The sequence below is a fragment of the Nicotiana tabacum genome, chromosome 1 (assembly GCF_000715075.1).
Source record: "Nicotiana tabacum cultivar K326 chromosome 1, ASM71507v2, whole genome shotgun sequence".
NCBI classification, from domain to species: Eukaryota; Viridiplantae; Streptophyta; class Magnoliopsida; order Solanales; family Solanaceae; genus Nicotiana; species Nicotiana tabacum.
Genome location: NC_134080.1, coordinates 179,505,445 through 179,524,043, shown reverse-complemented (window position 1 = coordinate 179,524,043; position 18,599 = coordinate 179,505,445). Strand labels below are relative to the sequence as shown.

The 18,599-nt window shown below is 36.9% G+C and overlaps 1 non-coding gene across 1 annotated transcript; it reads left to right on the top strand.

The window, feature by feature from the left end:
* Window positions 1-2,157: 2,157 nt before the first annotated feature.
* On the top strand, window positions 2,158-13,275 carry LOC107818070 (uncharacterized). Its single transcript, XR_012710538.1, has 2 exons — window positions 2,158-2,695; window positions 12,733-13,275. It is a non-coding gene; the product is annotated as an uncharacterized LOC107818070 (transcript).
* Window positions 13,276-18,599: the final 5,324 nt, after the last annotated feature.

Here is an 18,599-nt window from a genome sequence, read left to right as displayed (position 1 = left end):
ATCCCCGACTTAATTGCTATGTGAAATTCCACGTGTGTGGCGTATAGGTGTGGTGACGAGTACCGATGCGCCACCAAATTATCATTTTAGCATGTTTCCTTCCTCGTTTCCTAATATATTATTTTCTATCTTAATTGCTACTTGATCATAAATGTTTCCATGTCTAATTGCTTTATGTTAACTGTTGTTTTCTCTACTAAAGCATTAATTGTTTCGTAGTTTCATTTTATTACCTTGTTGGTTGAAGTTGGTTTGTTGGTGCTTCATGGTACACCTTGGTTGGTCTCGCTGTGTAGTGTTAGTTGTTGAAGTTTCATAATTGTATAGGTCTCCCGTGGTTATGATTTGAGGTATAAATATTGTGGAGGGTTTGAGCTAAACTGTGAAACACTTGTTCTTATTTTGTGATTGGTACTGATATGTGGGATCGGGTTGCACGCCGCAACAAGAGGAATAAAGGTGAATGTATTTGTCTGGTGGGATCGGGTTGCGCGCCGCAACAAGGAGTAATAAGGGTGGATAGGTGAGATCGAGTTACAGACCACAACAGGAGCAATAAGGGTGATATATTGAGGAGTAATAAGTGTAGACTGGTGGGATCAGGTTGCACGCCGCAACAAGGAGCAATAAGGGTGAATATTTATACCGTTATTGATTATATGGTGGGATCGGGATGTGCGCCGCATCAAGTGTTATTTGTGTATTCTTTTTCTGCTGAGATTCATTATTATGGTATTGTAACTCTCTTAAGGATTGGTTATAGTTGAGTCTTGGTAGAAAGCCTGGGTTCCGTATTTATTTACTATTATATTCGTCCCGCAATTCCTTTATGTCTTAGTATAAACTCTTGCAGGTTATATATTATTATGCTCTGTCGTAGCCTCATCACTACTTCGTCGAGGTTAGGCTCGGCACTTACCAGTATATGGGGTTGGTTGTATAGATACTGCACTTTGCACTTTCTGTGCAGATTTTGGAGCTGGTAGTGGCTGATCGAGAGGTCGGTTGTTGATACTGCATTCAGGAGACCTAAGCTAGTCTTACAGGCGTCCGCAGGCCCTGGCGTCCCCTCCTATCTTTACTTCATTTATGTTTTACTTTCTTCGAGACAGATTTATTTTCGCTGATTTCGTTTTGTTAAATTTTAATTATAAAAGGATAAAGGAAAAATGTGTAATATTCTGTAACGTTTGCTTGCCTAGCGAGTACAATGTTAGGCGCTATCATGGTCCCAAAGGTGGAAAATTCGGGTCGTGACAATATCATGATATTGTTGGGTTTTATTTAGTAAATAAAAGAGATATGAATGGAAAATGGAGGAAACGAAAAGTTTAAAATATTTTTTTACTAAGGCAATTTATCCCTCATAGGAAAATGGAGAAAAAAAAAATCCTTGTGCTTATATAGAGAAGCACTTCATCTAACCCTTAAAAAGTTGAGAAGCGAGCAAGCCTCTTGCCGTCGTCGTCGTCGCCGCCGCCGGTCGACTTAGGCTTCGACTTCGGATGATCTGATTGATTGATTAATATTTTGGACCAAATTTATTTAATTTCCTTTTTCCTAAAATTATACGCACGAAATTTGAAAAGTAAAATTCGCGTTAATTAATTCCAATGGTAATTTTTAAATTGAAATTCGCGAATTTCCCAGATGTTCTTCCCTTTTCTTCTCTGTATTTCTGCATTATTTTTCAAGCAAAAAGTAAGTATCAAGTGTAATTTGCTCCGTTATTTGCGTTCGCCGAAGTTCTATGATTCGTAGTGCCTTTATCATAGAATAAGTATTCTGTTCATGGGAGGACTTAATTATATAATATTATGCATTATATAACTTTTCTCATCATAATTGGGCAATAGTGAGGGGATTAAATTTCTTAAGAACACACAAACAACTTGTGGAATTGGAATTAAATGTTTCTTTGTTTCTCTGGTTTTCTGTTTTTTAACGTAGCGTAGTCAACAGATACTACAATTAACTAGCTAATGAATCGAGCTTAAAAAAGTTAACTAAAGGCCAATATCGAAACAATCACGTCTTTGGTTGTGTTTATAGAAACCCTATATGTTTGTTAATATACACAATGTAATGATAACTAATCTCCATGGTGCAATTGGATCTTTTTTATTTTATTTTTTGGTGATGTCAAGGTATGAAAAAGGGGAGGGAAAGAACGGTTGATAAAAAATGTTTTAAGCGAATAAAGTTCAAGTTGTTAGTAAGGTCCAGATATCAAGTGAAGCCAAATCAGGTCGAACCTAATTTGTTGTCTCAATTGAGCTAAATCACATTCACACCTAAGTTCAATTGAGCCGAGTCAAATCAAGTGGAATTCGAGACAACTCTTAAATGTTGTTCTACACGTTTTCCACCCTGCCTTTAGGAATTATTATACTTTTTAATAAGCAAATTGATGAAGAAAAATATTTTTAAAAACATTGAGAGTTGAAAATAATTGGGAGGAAAGTGCCGATAAAAATAGAACCTACACCAATAGCCACTTGTGGGGGTGACGACAAAAAAGCTTAGCTCTTAAGACAAATTTTTATTATCGTTTCCAGCTCGTAAGATGTATTGCTTGCGTGTTTCCAGCTCGTATTATCGTTGCCAATTTTTTATTATAAAAGGAAAGAAGATATGATTGTGTTGACGAAAGAGCCGAACGCTGACCGAAAGCACCTTCAAGAATTCGCATTCGGTAAAATCCCCTTTTCTCTTCTCTCTCTTTAATTATCTCATTATACGAAATGTGAGTTTCTGTTAGAAATACTGATATACAAGAGGATGTATTTTGGGAATTTCAATTTGAACGATGGGTTTTTGTGGGGTTTAAGGGTTCCCTTTTTAGCTGCACTGTACTGGGTCGAAATTTGAGAAATAAAGATTTTTGTAATGGTATAGCGGTTACGAGCAAAATGAGAATTTTTAAGTTAAATTATGTTTAAATATAGAAATATGAGACTACAAAAGAAAGTTACATTGTAAGTTTACTTAATGGCTAAGATACAAAAGGGCTTCTACCTAATTTTACTGAGAATGTCGAAAATGTAAAGGTATAGAATGGATATAAGTGATGAGTTAACGAAATTATGTTATATAGTCCCGGAAATGAAAGATAGTTGTACTTGAAAGATAGGAATAGGATGAAAATGAGGCATAATGGTTGTATTGTAAGTGTACAGAGCTCTGAAAGGCATTTCCCAGTTTGAGAATTACTTGTACTTTCTTCAGAGTGGTGGGTGAAAATTGAGAGAAATGTATATTTAGGATTCATATTGACCACCCCAACTAGTAGTAGTTGTTGTTGCTTTTAGATTGGTAGTTCTTGTGACTAATTCTTTTGAGAAGAATTTGTCGCTTTAATGGAGGATAATTTGTCTATTGTCTTTGTTGCTCGGATCCTCAAAAAATGCTGTCGCACCTGTGTCATATCCTCCAAAAATGCATAACTTTTGGAGGATCTAAGACATACCTGTGAACGATACTGAGTTGAAACAAAAATCAGAAAATTGTTAGAAGAATAAAGAAATATATAAAATAGTAAAGAATCAGAAATATCCGAGTCCACAATTTTCTTGTGCGTCCTTAAGGAATTTTAACCCCCTCACACGTTGCCAAGGTAATGGATTAAATCCTCCCAGGATAAAACGGAATAAACCTTCCTGCAACAGTGGCAATACAAACTGCAGGATACCAACGAACTCAAAGAACGGAGCAAAATCACACTTACGAATTTGAGAGAGAGACTGCGAATTAAGATGCAGTATATTCAGAAAGAAAGAAGTTCTAGAGTGTTTTTCGTATATAGAAGATGCAGCCTTGCCTCAGAATTTATAGGCAAATATCAGAAGATGTGTCTGGAAAGGTGCCTTTTCAGAAAATACGCGGCCTGTCGCGGTTCTACCGCGATCGCGGCCAGAGAGCCTCTCTGAATCTGACTGCCGCGGTCGCGGTAGAACCGCGGCCAGCGAGGCCCTCTGAACGTTCAGCAGTGATTTGGCATTTAATTAATTATTAAATAATTAAATAAATTTTGTCCAAAAATAATCTTATCGATCGATCATTTTCCAAATCCAAATCCAAAGCCGAAGCCGAAGCCGAAGCCGAAGCCGAGCCGAGCGAGCGAGCGACGACGACGGCGCGAGGGTTCATTCTCTTCAACTCCTTTTAAGAGCTTTAAGAAGTGAATCTATATATAAGCACATAAATGTGATTGTCCCTCACCAATGAGGGACAAAGTGCAAGACAAAAGTTCACTTCTTCAAATTTTCATTTTCCCTCCATTTTATTTCCCTCCATTTCCAATTCACACTTCTTCTCTTTTAAAGCCCAATGGCTTAAAGTCCAACAATCCCCCACATGAATGGGAATGGCTGTATCAAGAAAGATCATTGATGAAAGCTATGTGATTTTGCAAGTAAGGATTAATTGCATCTGGATAAGTAGGTTTCCCTTTGAACTTTCCGTAGTGAACATATGTCGGATATACTCGGTCAATCGGTAGATTTGATATCTTTGAACCGTCGAACTTTAGTGTATACCTAGACAGCCATATGTCACACAACCAACCCTTAACCGTCTTTTGGTTCTCATTGTTGTGTTCGTTTTAGCCATGAACACCGCCTGGTTTCATAAGTGCGTAGAGAATTGGCCTTACAGAATTCTCATTGAAGCGGCTTCTACTTCACACTTACATAGGTGATTCCTAAACGTGTAATCCTTTAGATTGACACTATTTGATAAATACCTCATCAAACTTAGGTAATCATTAAAGAACGTGTAAAGTTCTATCCTTGTTACTGAACATTGTCTTCATCACGAGAATGGACCAAAGTTTTATTTTGACAATGTTGAACCGGTCAATCATAACTTTGTTTGAGCTCCTTGAACCTAGATCTCGGAACAACCAAAATTCTAGGTAGAGTTACCGCCATGTTGACTTGTCCTCGGCCATAGTCCCATTCCCTTAGATGATTTCTCAACTCCCTCTCTAGTTAAGCCTTTTGTAAGTGGATCCGCAACATTATCCTTTGATCTTACATAATCAATAGTGATAATTCCACTAGAAAGTAGTTGTCTAACGGTATTATGTCTTCGTCGTATATGACGAGACTTTCCGTTATACATAACGCTCCCTGCCCGTCCTATTGCAGCCTCACTATCGCAATGTATGCAAATAGGAGCCACAGGTTTCGGCCAGAACGGAATGTCTTCTAAAAAATTCCGAAGCCATTCAGCTTCTTCACCGGCTTTATCCAATGCTATAAACTCTGATTCCATTGTAGAGCGAGCAATACATGTCTGTTTGGAAGACTTCCAAGATACTGCTCCTCCACCAACAGTAAACACATATCCACTTGTGGACTTTGTTTTTGATGAGCCGGTTATCCAATTAGCATCACTATATCCTTCAATAACCGCAGGATATTTATTGTAGTATAAAGCGTAGTCTTGGGTATACTCCAAATATCCCAGAACTCGTTTCATAGCCACCCAGTGATGCTTGTTGGGATTACTTGTAAATCGACTAAGTTTACTTATTGCACAAGCTATATCGGGTCGTGTACAGTTCATGATGTACATTAGACTTCCCAACACACGAGCATACTCCAATTGAGACGTACTTTCGCCTTTATTCTTCATAAGATGATGGTTTAAGTCAATTGGAGTCCTTGCACTTCTAAATTCCAAGTGTTTGAATTTTTCAAGTACCATTTTCACGTAATGTGATTGAGACAAAGCTAGACCTTGAGGAGTCCTCTGGATTTTAATTCCTAGAATTACATCGGCAACTCCTAAGTCTTTCATATCAAACTTACTAGCAAGCATACGCTTAGTAGCTTGAATGTCGGCAATGTCTTTGCTCATTATTAGCATATCATCAACATATAAGCAAACAATGACTATATGATTTGGAACGTTCTTAATGTAAACACATTTATCACATTCATTAATCTTAAAACCATTTGACAACATTGTTTGGTCAAATTTCGCATGTCATTGCTTGGGTGCTTGTTTTAGTCCATAAAGAGACTTAACAAGTCTACACACCTTCTTTTCTTTTCCCGGAACCACAAACCCCTCAGGTTGGTTCATGTAAATTTCTTCCTCAAGATCACCATTTAAGAAGGCTGTTTTTACATCCATTTGATGGATTTGAAGATCATACAAGGCGGCTAACGCTATTAGCATCCGAATAGATGTAATTCTTGTTACCGGCGAGTATGTGTCAAAATAGTCAAGACCTTCTCGTTGTCTAAATCCTTTGACAACAAGTCTTGCCTTGTATTTGTCAATAGTACCATCGTCCTTCATTTTCTTCTTGAAAATCCATTTAGAACCCAATGTTTTGTTACCTGGAGGAAGATCAACCAATTCCCAGGTATGGTTGCTCAATATGGATTCTATTTCACTATTGACAGCTTCTTTCCAATATTGTGCTTCTGAGGAAGACATTGCTTCCTTGAAGGTACGAGGCTCATTTTCTAACAGAAAAGTCAGAAAATCTGGACCGAATGAAGTAGATATCCTTTGACGTTTACTTCTTCTTGGATTTTCTTCATTAGGCATACCATCTGTTATTTCCTCCCGAGGTCATTTTGACTTTTGGCAGGTCACTTCACTTTCCTTTTTATACGGATAAATAGTTTCAAAGAATTCAGCATTATCTGATTCTATTATTGTATTAATGTGAATCTCAGGATTTTCTGATTTATGAACCAGAAAACGATATGCCTTGATATTGGTTACATATCCAATAAACACACAATCAACCGTTTTTGGACCTATCTTAACCCTTTTAGGTTTAGGAACTTGTACCTTAGCTAAACACCCCCACACTTTGAAATATTTCAAGCTAGGCTTCCTTCCTTTCCACTTTTCATAAGGAATGGACTGTGTTTTACTATGAGGTACACGGTTGATTATCCGGTTAGCTGTAAGTATAGCTTCCCCCCACAAGTTTTGTGGTAAGCCAAAACTTATTAGTAATGCATTCATCATCTCCTTCAATGTTCGATTCTTCCTCTCCGCAATTCCATTAGATTGTGGAGAGTAAGGGGCAGTTGTTTGGTGAATAATGCCATTTTCCAAACAAATTTCTTCAAAAGGAGATTCATATTCGCCACCCCTATCACTTCTTATCATTTTGATCTTTTTGTTTAGTTGCGTTTCAACTTCACTCTTGTATTGCTTGAAAGCATTAATTGCCTCATCTTTACTATTAAGTAAATAAACATAGCAGTATCTCGTGCTATCGTCAATAAAAGTAATAAAATACTTTTTCCCACCGCGAGATGATGTTGACTTCATGTCGCAAATATCTGTGTGAATTAAGTCTAAAGGACTTGAATTCCTTTCAACGGACTTATAAGGATGCTTAGCATACTTTGATTCCACACATATTTGACATTTGGAATTAATGCAATTAAATTTTGGCAATACTTCTAGATTTATTATCTTCCGCAATGTTTTGAAGTTTACGTGACCTAAACGCGAATGCCATAAAGTGTTTGACTCAAGTAAGTAAGAAGAAACATTCACTTTATTGATAGGAACTGCTATTACATTTAGCTTAAAAAGGCCCTCATTTAGGTAACCTTTTCCTACATATATATCGTTCTTACTAAGTAACACTATTAGAAACAAAAATACATTTGAATCCATTCTTGACAAGAAGTGAGGTAGACACAAGATTCTTGCGAATTTCTGGAACATGGTGGACTTGATTTAGAGCCACTATTTTTCCCGACGTCATCTTCAACGCAATCTTGCCAACTCCTTCAATTTTGGCCGTAGATGAATTTCCCATGAAGATTGTCTCGTCGGGTCCTGCGGGGGCATAAGAAGAAAATAACTCCTTGTTAGCACAAACATGGCGGGTGGCTCCAGAATTTATCCACCATTCTTTTGGATTTCCTACCAAATTGCATTCAGACAACATGGCACATAAGTCCTCCATTTCATCTTCAACCATGTTAGCTTGATTCTTTTTCTTCTTATCATTCTTGGGCGCACGACAATCCACGGCCTTATGCCCAGATCTTCCACAGTTGTGGCAATTACCCTTGAACTTTTTCCTGCTTGGGTAATTCTTTGGTCCGGAAGCCTTCTTCCTCTTCTTATTTTGTGGCGCCTCCTCAACAACGTTTGCCCCCATTATTGTCGAGTTTCCACGTGACTTCTTTTCAGCATTTTTGTTGTCTTCTTCTATCCTCAGACGAACAATCAAGTCTTCTAGTGTCATCTCCTTCCGCTTGTGTTTAAGATAGTTCTTAAAATCCTTCCACAACGGAGATAACTTTTCAATGAAAGCAGCGACTTGAAAGGCCTCATTTATGACCATACCTTCAATAACAAATTCATAATTAATAATAAGATAAATCTTATTAATAAAATTATTGATTCGGGTCATACCTTCAGCAAGGAGGTCATGCACAATGACTTGTAATTCTTGGACTTGAGTTATGACGGACCTAGTGTCAATCATTTTGAAATCCAAAAACCTTGCAGCCACGAACTTCTTAAGTCCGGCATCCTCAGTCTTGTACTTCTTCTCAAGTGCATTCCATAATGCTTTTGAAGTTTCCATGACACTATAGACATTGTACAAGCCATCTTCCAAACAACTCAATATGTAGTTTTTGCACAAGAAATCAGAATGTTTTCATGCTTCAGTTACAACAAGTCGTTCATCATCCGGAGTATTATCAGCCATGACCGGAGGATCCTCCTTGATGAAACGTTGCAAACTCAACGTAGTAAGATAGAAGAGCATCTTCATTTGCCAACGTTTGAAGTCAATATCGGAAAACTTTCCGGGTTTTTCTGCCGGTGCCATAGCATGAGCAGGAGTAGAACGACTTGTAACAACAGCAACCGTTCCCGCAACACTTCCATTAGTTTGGTTTTCATTCGTCATATTTCTGTAAAGTTGAAAACAATACATAATTTGTTAATCAGTGAAGTTTTTGATATTTTCAAACTGAATACCAAACCAACCATACAACACGTAACAATGGTGAAGTTTTTATATACTTCAAACCCGTACGTTTATTATTCCGGCAAAGTTTTTATGTACTTTAAACCGGACAGAAACAATTATAGGAGTAGAAAGCAACAAGGCTTTAGTCTCCAACAAAGTATAAAGAAAATAGTTTAATAATCAACACAGAAACGTTAGTAAATTTAAAATTCCTTAAGCTTGTGAACGATATTAAGTTGAAACAAAAATCAGAAAACTGTTAGAAGAATAAAGAAATATATAAAATAGTAAAGAATCAGAAATATTCCGAGTCCACAATTTTCTTGTGCGTCCTTAAGGAATTTTAACCCCCTCACACGTTGCCAAGGTAATGGATTAAATCCTCCCAGGATAAAACGGAATAAACCTTCCTGCAACAGTGGCAATACAAACTGCGATACCAACGAACTCAAAGAACGGAGCAAAATCACACTTACGAATTTGAGAGGGAGAGACTGCGAATTAGGATGCAGTATATTCAGAAAGAAAGAAGTTCTAGAGTGTTTTTCGTATATAGAAGATGCAGCCTTGCCTCAGAATTTATAGGCAAATATTAGAAGATGTGCCTTTTCAGAAAATACGCGGCCTGCCGCGGTTCTACCGCGATCGCGGCCGAACCGCGGCCAGAGAGCCTCTCTGAATCTGACTGCCGCGGTCGCGGTAGAACCGCGGCCAGCGAGGCCCTCTGAACGTTCAGCAGTGATTTGGCATTTAATTAATTATTAAATAATTAAATAAATTTTGTCCAAAAATAATCTTATCGATCATTTGACAAATCCAAATCCAAAGCCGAAGCCGAAGCCGAGCCGAGCGAGCGACGATGACAGCACGAGGGTTCATTCTCTTCAACTCCTTTTAAGAGCTTTAAGAAGTGAATCTATATATAAGCACATAAATGTGATTGTCTCTCACCAATGAGGGACAAAGTGCAAGACAAAAGTTCACTTCTTCAAATTTTCATTTTTCCCTCCATTATATTTCCCTCCATTTCCAATTCACACTTCTTCTCTTTTAAAGCCCAATGGCTTAAAGTCCAACAATACCTGGCAGTATTTTTGAAGGTTCCGAGCAACATACTCTATTGTTCTATTAAGCTTTTGGATGTGTTTAGCAAGCTTAGCCATAGCCCATAGGGTTGTCATAGTGATCTATGTGAAGGAAAGGTCCGTTCAGTTGCAGGGGAACTTTTAAGTTGAGGGGGTTGTTCGTTTTGCAGCTTTAAATTGTAAAAGACTTCACCTGCCCCTCTTCTGTCTCATATCCCCAACTTATTGCATTTGGCTCTAACAGCAAGATTGTATATTTGGTGAATGCTCCCACACTCCAAATTGGTTTAGTCTTATTCTTGACTTCGGTATGGCATTCCCCCAATTTCTTCTAAGCACTTATGATGTTACGTTGGAATATTTGCTAGCTTTATCACAAGAAGTTATTAGATCTAGTCTTATGCTTGCCTACTATTCTTTAGTATGCACTCTAGCTATGTGTTCTAAGTAGCTGGGATGCTTTTCCCTCATTATACCCACATGAAGTAGTTGTTTCAGGATGTTGCAACTAATGTGGCTGTTAATGCATTTTCCGACTCCTGAATTGAGGTTTTCAAACGGATGGGAATCTTTGTTTATCAACTTGTATTGGTCACGATAGTTGAAAAGCCAATTTTTATTTTTTTTTGAAATTGTAAATGTTTTATTGATAGAAGGTACCAAGATGGTACAAGTAGTACAATAACAAAGGGAAAGTAGATCAGAGCATAAAGAACATAAAGATTACAACTACCGTCTGCCCCCTAGCAAGTTCAATAAATCCATTTACTTATTTATGCTACCAATAAGACTACCCTTACACCATAAGAAAAGATTCTGCAAACATTTGTTCTTAATTCTAGAAATATAGTCTCTTGGTCCTTAAAAACAAGCTCTATTCCTCTCCAGCCATAAGATCCAAAATATGCATATGCATTAGGTATTCCAAATCTGCTACAACCTTTTCTGAATCCTCTGCCCTTGCCAGCACTCGAGTTGGCCCCTTAACCTGCCCAAGAAATACCACATATACTCAGAAAAAGGTCCCAACATTGTCTTGAAATTCTACTGTGCAGAAAAAGATGTTGAACTGATTCTTGATCCTCCTCACATAAGTAGCACCAGTTAGCCAGGAGAAAAGCCAAAGTTCATTGATATGGAGGATCATGAGAAGCATTCTTTCTCTATGTGTTTCACTAGATATTGATATATAAACTCTAGTTTTGTTCACCTTTTCTTTGAGAAAGGTATAGTTTATGGACACCTAAAACTGCATGTGTGGTTATTTATATACGTAAGCGTCAGGTTGGAACATTTGTTTCTCTAATTTGGAATACCTCTTGTATTCGGGATTTTCCCCAAATTATCAATAATATTTATACTGTATAAGAGAAAGACAATTTTGTATTCGGGATTTTTCCCAAATTATCAATAATATTTATACTGTATAAAAGAAAGACAATTTAGCCTCAAGCAGGGAGGGGGGATATGGTACTCCGGATGCTGGAAATTCTTGGTTTGAAAAGGCAAAGCAAATATTAATCAGCTGATTTAGTTCTTTTCTTTCTTTACTTTGGACGGTTTTGATTGATTCTTTGAAGCATGGTTTTATATGTGGAAAGTGGAAACACACTCCTCATGTGTTCCAAACTGATGTACTCCCTCTTATATCTTTAATCTTTAAGAGACTTAATGATATAGCCAAATTCGGGGCCTCTAGCTTCATATTTCTATCCAAACTTTTGCTGCTGTTGTAGTAGCCCACCTGTTCGTGGACAGCGGAATAAAACAATCTGTTTTAGTAAAAGACATTAGCTTGTATACATTTCTTTTTTCCGGAGCCGAGGATCTATCGGAAACAGCCTCTCTACCTTCTCAGGGTAGGGGTAAGGTCTTTGTACACACTATCCTCCCCAGACCCCACTTGTGGGATCCCACTGGGTTGTTGTTGTTGTTGTTACGTTAGCTTGTATACCAAAAAAAGAAAGAGATTGAATGTCAACTGGGGGCATGATGTAGAACCTAAATATGTAAATTTATGTCTTCCAAGTTGTAACTGTATGCACATATGGAGTTCTGAAACCTAGTTAACCGGTTTGCAGAAGTTAAACTTCGATAAATCTTTCGTTTGAAAATAAAGAAGGTAGAGAAAGGTAGGCAGGACATTTGCCCCACAAACTTATCACTGAAACATGGTTTTATAGTTGTCCCTCCTTCATCGAGATTGAACGTTGATGCGAGATTGAACGATGATGCAGTTTATGCTATGCTTTCAATGTTAATCGTGTTTATTATATGTAAGTCTGTGATTGTCAACACATTGCTGAATTGTTTGATTTTTTTCTTGTTACAGAAACTATGGCTTAGAGGAATCTCCATTGGCCAAAAGTATTAATAGGCAAACGTTCATTTTTTCCTTGGGGACTATCTCATGTTATGTCTAGTTTATTTTTGCTCGGATTTTGAGTCAGAACCTTTTTGGTTTAGATCATGTTCAGAATGAAAGTGGAAGTGGTATGCTAAAAGAAAGTGCCAATTATAAAGAAGGAACTTGTTTGCAGCTAAACTCTATAAGTTCTCAGAGTCTTGATTATAGTAATCACCACTGTTGATAAACACGCTTTACTTTGTTCATATTTTAGAATTTATTTTCCTTTATATTCTAATTCAATTATGTAATACATACAGGAAGAAGATAGTCATTATATGGATAAGAAGGAATTTAGAAAGGAAATTTCTGAGGAAGTGACTAGGGAGTCACTAATTGCCATTTCTTATTCTGAACCAGAAAAGGATCTTTCTGTTCGACCTAGACCTGGAAACTGCCACACTGAGAATGTTGTTAAAGCGCTAAATGCTGATGGAGATGATAAATACTCTGAGCTGATCTCAATTTCCTACGAAGAGTCACCAGACGCTAAAGTTGAACTCAAGGGCTAAATTGCTCATCCAGCTGTGTAAAACACTTCCTTTGCAACATGTTGTATGTTACACATGAAGAACTGGATTTAACTTGAATTTGCAGTGTTCCACATGGACTCTACCCAATAAACTCTTCTGTTATAATCAACCTAAACCAAAATCAAGCACACAAGTGCTTCACCAAGCTTTTGATTTTCTTTGTATTAGATTTGGTGCATTTTTTCTCAAGTTTGAACTGCAGAACTTTGTCAAAAGTCACTCACCTGGAGTGTCCTTTTTGTTTCCCAAGTGTAGCTGTTATTTGGTGCCCGATCGTGTTTTGTAGCTTTGTTTAAATCATATACGGCGTCTGTGCAAATGTTGTGCTTTCCTTTTGACTGTGATCAATTCATTCCAGCTGCAGAGCCTAGTTCTTATGACATGTGAAAGCATCTATTATCACTATGTATTTACTTATTGATGTTGGGAAGTGAAAGTTGTGTTAATGACTTGTGAATACATCTATTATTATTTAGGCCAAATACATATACAGCCCGTTAAACTTGACACCAAATTTCACTTGGGCACTTCAACTGAGGCTTGTTCCTATTGAACACCTAAGCTTTATACAAAATGCGCCTATTAAACACATTTTGCTATTATGTAATAGCACAGTGTTTGTCACATTTTAGAGGCATCTTGTATATTGTTCACTGGAAAATGCATAGGTGTTGGCCGTAAAAGTGATCTCCGCCAATTACCTTTTTTCTAAATATTTTTCAATTACTTTCTTTTTTTCATATGGGCGGCCACCAACCATAATCACCAGCTCCTCTTCCTCTTTCAGATTTGGCTGCTGCCACCATCATCATCACCTCTTTCTCCTTCAAATCCGACCACCAATATCACCACTATCTCCTCCACGGTCTTCTCCAGTTCCGACTGTAGGCCACCATATCCACCAATATTTTCTTCTTCTTCAGATTCGGCGCTTCTACATCACCACCACCTCCTCCTCCTTCAAGTCCGATCACCACCACCACTGCCTTCTTCTTTATCAAATTTGACCATTATCACTGCCACCTCCTCCCCTTTATCAGATTTGGACGCCCACCACCAAAACCATACTTTAATCTAGGTAAAAAAAATATTAAAAAAGAAGAAGAATCGAAGCAGATGAAGGATTAATTGACAAGGTAATGCTGACCTACTATAGGATGGCATTCATCAAGACTTAGAAGTTGTTTGGCCAAGCTTATAAGCTGGTCAAACTGACTTATAAGCACTTTTTGGTTTATTTACGACGTTTTATAAAATTAAAAGTGCTTATAAGTTGAAGTGTTTATAAATAAACTGGTCTCCCCCAACTTATCAAATTTCAGCTTATAAGTATTTTAGGTTTGACCGAGATAATTACTATTATATCCCTAAAATATTTCTTTTTAAAATAAAACTCTTCATATATCCAGTTCTTCAGCTGTTTATTATTAATTTTAGCACTTTTATTCAAGTACATAATTACTTATTTTTTAAATCATCTTCAGTACTTAAGAGTGCTTTTCAGCACTTAATGCTACTCTAAATCAGCTAAGCCAAACGGCCCTTAGAATACAAAAAAGCTTTCAATTTAGATTTGTGTTGTAGCTAAAGTTGGTTGATAGCATATTATGTCAGTGACAGTGACGGTATTCCCAGCCATTAACTCCGTTTTTCTCTTTCTTTCTTTTATCAGATTATTTTTAATATTGTCTATTTATTTTTGCTGACATGTAATTTTTTTTTTTTGGTTTGGTCTTCCATTTTAAAAGAGAGTGAGATGCACGCAATAGTATTGGTTTGGAATTATCAAATTTGTGTTTAATAGGCATATTTTATATGGAGTTCAAGTGGTCAACAGGAACAAGCCTTGGTTAAGGTGTCTAAGTGGAATTTGGTGTCAACTTTAAGGGGCTGTCTGGTAGGCTTAATAACTTGTCACAACCCAAATTTTCCTACGTAAGATATCGTGATGGCACCTAGTTTTAGGGCTATGCATGGATCAGATCCGATCTAGTACATTTTGGATTGAAATTTCGGATTTCGGATTCCACAAAATGCAATCCAAATCCAATCCGAATTATATCGAATTGGATCGGATTTTAAAGTTCGGATCGATTTGGTGATCGGATATTCGGATCGGATTGTACTAAATATTTACGTCGTCAAGATAAAGTTCTTCAAGATTTGTTAGGCTTCCAACCAGTGTTTTCAGATCCGGGCTCTCAAGCTTCAAGAAATAATTATAAGAAAGGTCAAGAAATACTAACTGTGTCAATCTTGACAACTCCATTGGAATTTGCCCGTCAAAACCAACATATGAAAAATTAAGGTAGGTTGAGTTTTTGAGTTTATAAATTTCTATTGGTATTTGAACAGCGTCTAAGTGATTATAAGCCAAATTCAGCTTCTCAAGATACTTAAGATCGAATAGGCTACTTGAATTCTCAACTCCGACAGAAATTGTTTCATTGTCCAGTTCAAGAGAAGGTCGTTAATAATTCAACAGTTCAACATAGTTCATCTCCATGAACATCAGTCCTAATCCACAGAAGAAAAGGAAAGCTGCAAATCCTAATTCTTGTGATAGAATCCATTACATAAACAAAACACAATCTTCATAACAAAACAAAATTAACTGAAATCTCAAATAGATGTCTAATGAACTAAAATCCTTAACCAGAATTCCTTAATAGATTACACAAAAGAGTTCCAAGTTCCAACTTCTATGGCCATCGCACTCAATCCTGATTCCTGGCACGCTTTCAAGTTCTGCAACACTGCACTTGTCAAAAATGAGAAGATCGGTAAATCACAGCCCTAAGTAAATGAGAGAAACAGTGGTACAAGCAATTTCCATGCACAGCCCTAAGTAAATGTGTATCATGTTAAGCTGGGTAGAACTTTGATAGTAGTTGTTAACTGTCTGTAGATTCTAAGAAAATTTAAGATTTAGTCGATGTGGTTGTTGACAGAACATCACGACACAAATGTTTAAAAATTCACCATTGATGACTTGGTAATGCATCAGCCTAATTATCCACGCAACAGCCTAATGCAGCAGCCTAATTATCCTCTCTAATCATACTCAACATAGTCAGAACATACTGGGCAGAACATTTCTCAACATAGTCAGAACATACTGCTCACAAAACTGCGCAGAACATACTCAACATAGTAATGAAGTCTTCAAACTTCAAAGACACTACAATTGTACAACAGAACATTGATAAAAGCAGAAGAAAAAGAAGTCATCACTCATCACAACAGAAAATTGATAAAGGCACAGTAGGAAATCTGGGTGAACTCCTACCTTCTATATGTCGACGATGCAAGGCTCTCTTCCGGTATTAATAAAGTCTATAGAATAAGATAGTAATAGAATAAATTTGTTTTAAAATAATCTAAAAAAAATATAACATAAGTATGCATTGAACACAAGTAAAGTAATACAAGAAATAAGATAGTCTTACCCGCTTCAAGTTGTTCAAGATTATCTAAATCTTCTTCAATTTTAACCGGAGTTGTTGATTCGTTCCGAAGCCAATCTTGGACACACACAAGAGCTTGAACCAATCTAGGAGTCAATGAACTCCTAAATGGATCAAGTATGCGTCCACTGGTACTAAAGGTTGATTCTGAGGCAACACTAGAAATTGGAATGGCTAGCACATCACGTGTCATCTCAGCAAGAGTGGGAAATCTGGGTGAATTCAACTTCCATCACCCCAGAACGTTAAAATTTTCATAGTCTTCCTCAACATCTTCACCCAAATATTTATCTAACTCTATTTTAGAATCAATTCCTTCACCCTTCTTATGCTTCTTTAAATCTAGTATGAATTTTGAAAGCGATGATGAAGAAGTAGATGAAGTTGGAGAAGATGGACATGAACCAGGGAAAGATGGAGAAGATGGATATGAACCGGAAGATGGAGAAGATGGAGATGAGCCAGAATCACCATTCTTCTTTGCATACACAGTGAACAAAGATTTCATGTATGTCTTTACCTCAATTTGTATTTTCACACCTATTGTTTCTCCAAACATAGCAGCAATAGCAAACGAAAGAGATTGAAACTTGTGGCGTGGATCGAACACACATGAAATAAAAATTATTTTGTTCATCTTTTATGGATCCCCCCAATACTTATCAAACTTCTACTTCATATTCTTTGCCATTTCTTTCAAGGTAGCATCTTCACTTTGCATCAACTCTTTCAAAGAATAACCAACAACACATATCTCAAGAAAGTGCACATTAGACGTAATAAAGTGTACCTGATACCTTCAAGGTGAGTTCATAAAATATTTCAAGAAACTTCACAGTACGTCTTACACTATCCCAATCAGTACTTAAAAGTGGATCTGCAAGCTGCCCATCCTCACAAATACAGTTAGAAATACATGACATCAAACCATAATCAATATTACAATATTTTGTAAAGGCTTCCTCATAAACTGTAGCAACCTTCAACATCAAATATGTGGAGTTCCACCTAGTAGGAACATCCAAGCACAATGATTTTTTAGAAGTTATCTTATCGAGATCACAACATTCTTTAAACTTCTTCCATCTTGCAGGAGATTGTCTAATGTACCTAATAGCTTGTCTTATTCGTTCCACAGACACACTCCCTACTCTCAACCCATCTTGAACAACTAGATTATTGATGTGAGCCATACATCTAACATGAACATGCTTACCTTCCATCAAGTTAGTGTTCCATCTAGTAAATTGTTTGGATAATTCTTTAACCATGACATCGTTAGAATTTGCATTATCAACTATCACAGTAAATACTTTATCCACTCCCCATTCAAGTAAACACTTAGCAACACCACTAGCTAAATCTTGACCTTTGTGACTAGTAATTGGACAAAAATTCAATATCTTTTTATGCAAATTCCAATCCAAATGCACATCCCTACCCAGTCTCTAAGATTAGGTAAGCCTAACAATCATGTGAAATAACTGGAGTAATAATTAAAAGTCTCAAAACTTCAATAATTATATAAAATAAAATATGCAACTTAATATGTACAACTCCCAAAATCTGGTGAAATATAAGTCATAAGCTCTAAATAATAGTACTGAATAATCATATATATTATTGTCTATAATAGGGAAACGAAATAAGGAAATCAAGATAGAAGGGAACTCTAAGGCCTGCGGACGCTGGCAGATATACGTTGAAGTCTCCACGCTCGAACTCAAATCATTGATGCCTGAACTAGTAAGATGTACCTGGATCTGCACAAAAAGATTTGCAAAAGAGTATCATGAGTACAACATAATGGTACCCAGTAAGTGTCAAACCTAACCTCGGTAGAGTAGTGACGAGGTCAGGTCAAGGACCTACTGGAATAAATAAAAGACTAAACAATATAAGGCGGTGTAATAACGATAGTAATGAAATTGAAACAACAATTTGCATATCAAGGTTAGTTAAACGGAACTAAGCAAGTAGTGTAACACGGAGAAAAACAGATATTAATATGCTAAGGAAGAAACAACCAAATACAAGTGCAAAAATGGAGGATTTCTAACAAGACTCACTACCGAGGTACCGTCTCATAGTCTCAAATCACAAGAATAAATCACAATTTCTCCTTAT